We start from the raw sequence: 8,246 nt of genomic DNA, 5'->3' as shown, positions 1-8,246 counted from the left end.
ACAGCTGTAGTACTTTATTTTCAATTATCTGCAGCATTAAAGCATTTTGTTCACTATCCAAAGTGTATACACTTGTTTGATTGTTTGTTTTAAACAAAGTAACAGTTCAATCGGCTTTTGTCAACACAGTCGTCTTTAAAAAACAACACTTTATTGTAAGACGTGTTTGATGCAAGTAAATTGTATGATTCATAGCAGTGAGTAAGCCTTTGATGGACATGTGGGTGGAATCGGGAGGTGTGCTTGGTTTCAATGCAAGTGACCTTCAGCGATTCATCTGCTGCTCAAACGTCCTTGAGCAAGCTACTGAAGCTTGCAGGAGCGGCGGCGACATCATCGTCATCATCAGTGTGTCATCACTGTGTGAGATGGAGCTGCTCGCTATGGCGACACCTTCCATTGAAGCATAACAGCATAAAACACTGGGTTCTCAAACAGCAGAGGAAAAAATCTGCCGCTATATAATATACACTATCATGAATTATTTTTAGATTTTTTTCAGAAGCATTTAAAAAAGTGGAGTTTTTCATTAAAACACAGCCTAAATGTCACAGATCTGCTCAAACATTAACTTAATTAACAAAGGATGTTGACTCTCAGTTTATTAAAACAAAATAACAGTCATCATGTATGGGTCCTGGAGGACCATATGTCGTTAAGAACATTGGTTGGTTAGCACACACTTAAAAGTACATGCGAGAAAAAACAGATAATGCCATGATTGTAAACTCCACTCTTCACTCCACTCAAGCTCATTCACTTTATGCTGCATCAGCAGAGGAAGTCTTCATTAGGCCTTCCACCTCCGTCGCCGTTATTGGACCCTGCCGGCGGCCATGTTGAATGATTCATCCCGATAAGCGCTGACTCGTGGATTCATCGTAGCCTCATATTTCCACAACTGATCCTGCACACCAAGGGGCTCAAAATGTTTGTGTTTTCTACCCATCCATCCATTTTACACGCATATTAGGGCATCCATTCACACTCACATTCACACCGATGTACAATTTCGATTCTTGTGGAAGAAAATGTGGGAGGAAACAGGAATGCCCATATTCGAACCATGAACCTCAGAATTGTGAGGCAGACATGCTAAACATCTGTATTACCGTTTTCTAGTGGTTCATTTACATCAGATAACAGTTGAACTACAGTAAATATCCAAATAAAAAGTGTATTTTTTTTTTTTTAATGGGTCATAAAGGAAGCTCTTTACTACACTCAATCAATCGTCCCCCATTAAAATGACTTGAAATGCTATTTATCCATTCCAATACATGAGAAAACAGTTTTGCTGCTCCTCTGTGACATTTCAAGATGGAGGGCATTTTAGTTGTGCTTCTTGGACTGCTGGTCAATAAAAGACTGTGTGTGTATGTGTGTGTGTGTGTGTAATTTTGAACATTTGGAATTCTGTGCCAGCTTCTAGATTGAACAAGGAGGAGTGGGAGGGCAAGTGGAAGTGGAGGGGGTCGGTATTACACATCTGGCTCGTCTTCCTTGCCTTCTGACTAATGAGAGCAGAAGGCTTCGTTATTGTCGGCAAGTGCATTGTGGGACATGAGAGAAAATGTCATGGATTTGCATGCATGCTATCCAGCTTTGAGAGCTGATACAGTGAGTGGACAAAGGTTGAAGCTATGCACACTGTGGACAGCACAGACTTGGAAATAGATGGACCAAGGCGCTATCTAGAAAGCTCAGCTAGCGTCATAGCCAATACAGAGTCAGGAGGAGAACTGTGTGTTCAAAATGACTGCATTTAAAAAGTAAAAAATTCAGTTTTACCGTCAATTCTTTACAATAACAGTTCTAATAACTTGGCACAATAATAATAATAAAAAACTTCACATAAAATGTTTCCCTCATGTTTTTAAATTACATATTACATGTACTGAGAAAGGGGGGTGAAGCTAAACTAGCTAGCTAGCTAGCGTTAGCTCAGGCTTTTATGCCATTTCCACATGTTCCCTTAGCTTTGCTAACATTGTTGAACTAAAAATGCTAAATTAGCTCATGATGACAACTGAAAAATGTACACCATGTATGTTTTTTTTTTTTTTATCGTTCTTGGTCTTGGACATCAAACAAATCTCTTTTATAGGGCAACGGAGGGTTAATATCTGTTGTGTCTTAGTCGTTATTGCACCCTGGTTCACATTCTTCCATTTCACTGTTGTTTTTTAATGCCTTACAGGACGTCAAGGTCTCAGTCCAACAAGACCTTAACCGTAACTGACTTTACCTCACTCTATTAAAAAGCAGCAAGCCTATTTTTGAGTAGCCTACACAGATATCTTTTTCAAATGTGGGACGGGTACAAAGGTGATCTGGCAATGTCTCTGCTTTGGAGGTAGTATCAGGGGCATGGCAGCGCCTTTGTGAACAGCATCAACACACAGTGCAATGGTTATTCTACAATTTTAAGGTTTTGTAGGTCATGTCTGAGCCATAACAGGTCCGACTGGCCGTATATGTAAAGCGTCTTTTATATTGTGCTGTTACCTTAAATCATTCACTACCTTTGACGGCTATAAACATCAAAAATTCATTTGAACTATTTCTATTAGTTTAACTTCTTTTTCCCACTATGTTCATTTAATTTCGGGTAGTAAGAATGTTGGTTATCCGAATACAGGCTGGAGACGATGAACAGTTCCTTCAAAGCTTTTATTTGCAGAATATTCCGGGCACAAATGAGTTACAGACAATGGCTGTAGCAGATCACAAGTGCGAAGTTACAGAGGACTTACAACATTCTTATACTATCAGAAGGGCGGTACCAGAAAGTTTCCAGTAAACAGTTCAGCAAGGTTAAGGGGCGTCCACGTCCGGATCGTGTACCCCCTGCGGTGGTTTTGTTGTAGGCATACTGTTATACCGACTGCAAACGCTGCAGTCCTGCAGTTCACCTTTAACAATTTGTCTCATGAAAGGATGCCACCAGGAGTGGAGTCGTCTCAAGTGTTTCTTCCACACCTACATGGCATGTTCCATGGGTTTCAGAAATTAGATTTTCAATTGTTTCTGAGATGGAATGCATTTACCCTCTTTTCGCCATATGCCATCCTCATCTTTGACACCCCCTTTCGACTTCCACACACTCTTTTCTTCTGGACTTGCTTTTTCCTGCCACAACTTAACTGTTTCTACTGTCACCTCCTGTGGATTGTCACATTCAGACTCACTTACAGTTAGTTGGAGTGTTGGTCGGTACCCCGCAACCTTTTTTTGCTGCTCGATCTGCTGATTCGTTTCCTGCCGATACAAAATCATTAGTTCGAGAGTAACCGTTGCATTATATTACTGCCACCGCTGTTGGGAGCATTAAAGCATCTCGCAATTTGAGAATGTCGTCCTGATGTTTAATGGGTGTGCCGGTTGCAGTTTGGAAATCGTTTCACTGCCATTCTTTTAATGCAACATGAACTGTCATGAGTGCATACGCCGAATCTGTGTAAATGTTTACTGACTGGTTTTCTGCCAATCTGAGAGCTGCTGTCAATGGAAAATTTTCAACTCTTTGTGCTGACTGAGAGCCTGAAATTCTTTCTGCTTGGACTTCTTCAAAACCTGTTTCTGTGGGTTGGGTTACTGCCAATCCAAATTATAGGCCATCATTGCCTTTGAAGCAACATCCATCTGTGAAAAGGATCAAATCCGGGTTGTCAATAGGTGTCTCATAGAGTTCAGTGCGGAGTGAGTTTTCTTCCGTAGTTCTTTGTAGGCAACAATGCGGTTCTACTTCAAGCAGACCTTCAGCCATGTTTACTCCTCCATGAGTAAAGAGAATATGTGGTTGTGTTAAAATTGCTTCAAATTTTCTCTGTCTTCCTCCGGTCATGGTGAAAGCTTGACTTGTGACGTACTGGACTGGACTGTGTGATGTTCGCACAGTCAGCGGGTGATGGAGAACAATGTGAGATGTTTTCTGAATCACTCTGGCTAGAGCAGATGCGAAAGAAACGCAAATAGGTTGTCTTTGCTCGTATTTTTCCAATGGAGTTGATGCATACAGACCAACTTGTCGACTTCCTCCTTCCCCCTTCTGATAAAGGGCAGCAGAAACATGACCTTTTCAGACACGTCAAGATAGAACATGCGACTGTAATCAGGAATCGCAAGAGGTGCAGCATTGGAAAGATGCTGTTTCAAGAAGATGAAGGAAGTGTCTGCTTCCGTGGTCCAACAAAGAGTGTTAGAAAGGTTTTCATTGACCATCTGTCGGAGTGGGTGAGTGAGTTCAACAAAGTTTGGAACACGATGTCTGGAGTAGTTGCAAAGACCAAGAAAGGCCAGCATGCTTTTGACATTTGTTGGTTTTGGGTGATGGAGGATATCGTCTTTGTGAGAGGGAGACATTCCTGTTCCGTGGCGTGAGATCAGACAAAGTAACTAATAAATGAGTAAAATTTGTGATTTATCGGGAGTTAACTAGTGAAGTCATGCGATTAATTACGATTAAAAATTTGAATCGCCTGTTGAGATGATTATTAAAAATTAGGGGCGTCAGGCGATTATTTTAAAAAAAATTTACTTCAATAGTTAACTCTATTAACTCGATTAATCACAAATTTTATATCTGTTCTAAATGTACAATAAAAAAAAAATAGTTTTTTATAATCTTGTTAACAAAAGTAGAAAAAAAATGTTAAACTAATAGAAATAGTTTAAATTATTTTTTGACGTTTATAACCGTCAATGGCAGTGAATGAGTTAATTGTCACTGTTCTATGTGAATGGCGCCGTCACTGAATGGAGGGTAACGTGGCAATTTACCAGCTTCAGAGTTGTTTCTGTTTCAAATCCACCATTTCCTTCTTTTTCATAAGTCAACAGATGGTTTGTGGCCTTTCCTTGTCCCTCCCTTGCAATTCTTTCTCTCCTTCTCGTTTCACAATGACCTCTGTGGCGTTCTCATGGCAACACAATCTGCCACATCTGAAGGATTGGATTCTTTCAGGACGCCGGGAGCTCAGCTGCGCTCCATCTTCCCTCCTTGTCCATCGCGTCGTCTCGCCAGCCTTTCCTTTATTTATTTCTTCCTTAACCTCATTTGTCACTGCTTGCTGGATGCATCAGATGCATCGTCTCCGCATTTCATCATCCAGATGAATGCTGATCATGCGTTTAATCACTGAGTCAATCAAAATGCCTTTTCATTTGATGATTGGTGTTTGCCTTCCCTGGGCTGTCTGTTGTAGTGGCAAGTGGTTAACTTTCAAAAGCAGTTGTCGGCTTTGTAGGCTATGCTATAGGTTAGCGGCTAACCTATAGCATAGAAACATAATCGACAGGCTAACCGTTAGCCTGTCGATTATGTTTCATGTGATGTGTGAAATAGTTTAACCGTTCAATTCCTTTTTAATTGATTAAACGTATGAATTGTTATGACAACTGAGGGACTTGACATACATGGCCCAAAAAATTGGCTTGATGACTGGAGAAAAAACAAACAAACAGGACCTGTGTAAACATGGGACATAACAACGGGGTTGGGTGAAATACCTGACGGTTAACCAGTTAAAGCGGAACGTCTGGTCACCATTTTTTTTTTTTTTTGACTGGCTTTCCACTGTAGTCAGTGAAGCACAACTTTGACATTCAAGCATGGAGATGAGAAGAGGTTTTGACTCACTGTTCACTGCCAATGACTGATGCAACTTTGACATCTTGAAATTTGACATCTTTTGCACGATGGGGAAAAAAAAACAGCTTTTGGCTTTCTGCCACTGTAAGTAAGACTGATGTGCAACGAAAACAGCAAGTGAAATGCATAAAGGTGTCTGCATATTCGGTCACAGGAAGGACACGCAGCTGTTCCTTGGCTTTCTGAAGCCATCTGCGACACCAATTCCCCCAAATCTCCAAATCAAATCCGAGCTGGCTCTTTGTGTGTGCTGCTGCCATCTTTGGATCCACAAAGGTGAGCTAGCGCTACCCCTTCCTCTTCCTCCTCCTCTTCCTCCTCTGGTTTTCCCTCTGACGCCATTGTAAACGGGACGAGTGCGGTTGCATCGCAGTATTACGGCGGGATAAAGTATCAGTGCTGGTAATCTTCCGTGGATTAATGGCTTCTTCTTTATCTGCGGCGGCGGCTGCTTCGCTCAGATGTCTGGGCCGAGCCAGGAGCCTCCTGCTGGAATACTAATGATGGACAACTCCTTGCACTCCTTAAACTCCCCTCCTCCTTGTGTGTGTGCGCGCGTTATCACAACCTCTTCCAAGACCCCTGTCGCCTCCTTTGTGGGGAAGTCGCAGCCTTCGGCTGACATCTGCTTTGCATACAGGAGGGGATTGGAGAGGTGGACCAGGAAGAGAAAGATTGAGTGGTTTGGTGGAATAAATTGAAGCAGACTGATGGAAGGTAGAAGTGAATGAAGACGAGGCACAATGAAAAATAAACGCTTTCCAATCCGAAGGTCACGTTAACCCACACACGTGGACCCTCTCGCCTCAGAATTTCTAGTAGATCCTTTATGAAAAGCAAAAACACCATCTGCCTCCTGGGTGGAGGAAGAAAGGAGGAGGGAGGGAGGGAGAGGAGGGAGAGTGACAGAAGCACACACTGTACCAACCACTGGCCAATGTTGATGTGAACAAAAGAACGTTGAGTACACCTGGTTGAAAAGGTAGAACATTTGAGAAGGTCCACTGCTTGGAAGGGTGTGCAGTAATTTTTGCAATTGCTGATGGTAGTTTACTAGATTGGAGACAAAATGACCAGAACACATTAGTCCAGTTCTAAAGACTTTACACTAGCTCATAATCAGATTTAACCTTCTGCTACTGGTCTATGGTTTAGGGCCTGATTACATTCAAGAATTGTGAACGGAATGTAATACAACACCCAAGTTCTCTGTTCTCTCAGGAGACCATAGTTCAAAGCAAACATGGTGAAGCAGCATTTTCTGCTGCCCAAGTGTGAATACTTAAAAAAAATTAAAAAATAAAATAAATTGGACACACACAACATCGTGGAGCAAGTTACAGTCAACTGGAGTGTAAATATTTGTAAAAAATAAAATAACATCAATAAATAAATAAAAATAATAATAATAATAATTATTATTATTATTATTATATATTAACCCCAAAAAGCAGCAAAACAGCTAAAAACTGCAGCATAGTCTCTCATGTGCAGACAGAATAATAATAATAATAATAATAATAATAATAATATTTATTATTTTTATTTTTATTATTATTATTATTATTATTATTATTATTATTATTATTTTTATTATTATAATGCTGTTTTGGGTTAAAAAGGGGTCAGCAGCCCCAGAAAATCAACATGGACGTGCATAATATTGGGTACATGTGAATGTTAAATTGAACATGAATTGTTATTCAAAACCTTTTAAAATCAAGCTTTCACCTGCGACTCATTCATCGCTTCCGTAGGTGCTGCTGTTTTGAGTTGCAATATAATTCAAATAGGCTCCTCAGGACATAAATATTGCAAAGTGGTCATGTGCCAGAGTCTAATGCTAGTCGTTGTTAAAAATTCTATATTTCTACTGAGAGACTGTTCACGCCTTTCTGATGGTGCTGCTGTTTTGGCGAGCCACAGAATTCAATGTAATCCATACCAAGCATGGATATGGTAATATTTATATGTAACTTTAATCTTGCTTTGCAAGTTTGATTACAGTAGTTATTTATTATATTTATTTATTTATTTATTTATTTTGCTGCTTTTTTCAAGTGACAGCATGTCATATGTCAAGGAGCGAGAGGGTGTGCGACGCCACGTCCTTGTTGTCCCTCGTAGCCATCACATTTTGATCTCCTCTTCTTTTTATCTTGTTCTTGTACTCTTTTCCCCCACTTCCTGCCTGGTAAAATATTTGCCTTTGCGGTCCCAATCTCGGCTTTCATCTCCCACTTGAAATAATGATGACATCGATTGCATCACCACCCCAAAAAGAAAAAAAAAATACTCCGGATTAAGACAAGCGTTGATCGTCACAAATGTTGCAAAAAAGAAAACAAAAATTATATATACAGATGCTTGTAAAATTTTGGGGGGAATATCCTTGAAAAGTTTAATAAACCAGAATTTAAGTGATTTCTAGTATTTATTTGTTTATCTCTATATTATTTGGGCTTCCAGCTTTTAAAACCCACAAAAATAGGATTTCAAAGAAATTAGAATACTGTGAAGAAATCACCATGCCTCCCAGTGTTTTTGCACGGAAAAAAAGAATCGATGGTATTATCAAAACGATGTCAATCTT

This window comes from Vanacampus margaritifer, chromosome 14 (assembly GCF_051991255.1).
Source record: "Vanacampus margaritifer isolate UIUO_Vmar chromosome 14, RoL_Vmar_1.0, whole genome shotgun sequence".
Taxonomy (NCBI): domain Eukaryota; kingdom Metazoa; phylum Chordata; class Actinopteri; order Syngnathiformes; family Syngnathidae; genus Vanacampus; species Vanacampus margaritifer.
This window is presented reverse-complemented; position numbering follows the sequence as displayed.